Consider the following 1346-nt stretch of genomic DNA (forward strand, 5'->3'; position numbering starts at 1 on the left):
TCATCATGGACCATCATGGACCAGAATGTTTCCAACATCTTATCAATGCCACTACCCCAGTAGTTCCTAAAGGGCTCAGTGTGTGTGTGTATATATAAATGCCGTCAAGGCCGCAGCTGTTTCCCGGCCGGCAGCTGTGCCGTGGAGGGGTCAGCGCGCAGGACGCCCCCGTGGGAAGGACGCCCCCGTGGGAAGGACACGGGGGGGGAGTCTAGGCTACTGTACACGGCTGCAGCAGGCCTGTCCTTCCCACAGGCTCTCCCTGACTGGGCTAGGGCAGAGAGACAGTTAGTAAAGTAACTTTATTACATGTGGGGGAATAAGGCCCTATTAGCTAGGCCTATAGGGTGTGGCGTTTGATAGGACTAAAGATAGACCAGCCTCGGATTGGGTCTGGGTCTGGGTCCGGTTCAATTCGGTGACGGTCGGTTCATTCCTAAGTGGATGGAAATTCGGTCGCCTAAACGGTATAGCCTAAGAAAGAACAGGAAAAAACCATCTCTATAGCTATTTTAATTCATCCCTAATATACGCCAGGGGAGCCCCCCCTGTACCTGTACTGTATTAATGACAATAAAGACCATTCATCATTCATTCAATCTAGATGACTCGATGACACCCCCCCCCCCCCCTACCCCCTCTGGAGATGTTATCGTGTCCGTCAGTCTGTCTCCCTCCCTCCCTCCCTCCCTCCCTCCCTCCCTCTCCCCCTCCCTCTCCCCCTCCCTCCCTCCCTCTCTATCTCCCTCCCTCCCTCCCTCTCTATCTCCCTCCCTCCCTCTCTCCCTCCCTCCCTCCCTCCCTCTCTATCTCCCTCCCTCTCTATCTCCCTCCCTCTCTCTCTCTCTCCCTCCCTCTCTCTCTCTCCCTCCCTCTCCCTCCCTCCCTCCCTCTCTCTCTCTCCCTCTCCCTCCCTCTCTCCCTCCCTCTCTATCTCCCTCCCTCCCTCCCTCCCTCTCTATCTCCCTCCCTCCCTCCCTCTCTCTCTATCTCCCTCCCTCCCTCCCTCCCTCCCTCCCTCTCTATCTCCCTCCCTCTCTATCTCCCTCTCTCCCTCCCTCCCTCTCTATCTCCCTCTCTCCCTCCCTCCCTCCCTCTCTCTCTCTCCCTCCCTCCCTCTCTATCTCCCTCCCTCCCTCCCTCCCCCCCTCTGGAGATGTTATCCTGTCCGTCAGTGTGCGTTACACAGCAGAACGGGGAGGGGCGGCACTGCAGCAGCAGCTATATTACCGGCTGTCTCTCCGGTAGTGTTCCCGTACGCACGCCCTCTCTCTCCGCCGCTGCCTGCCGCGAGACAGTAGGTGGTTTGGAACACACGCCTTCATCCTCGAGGAGCGCTCCACTTC

The sequence above is a fragment of the Nansenia antarctica genome, assembly GCF_963989245.1.
Source record: "Nansenia antarctica genome assembly, chromosome: 6".
Taxonomy (NCBI): domain Eukaryota; kingdom Metazoa; phylum Chordata; class Actinopteri; order Argentiniformes; family Microstomatidae; genus Nansenia; species Nansenia antarctica.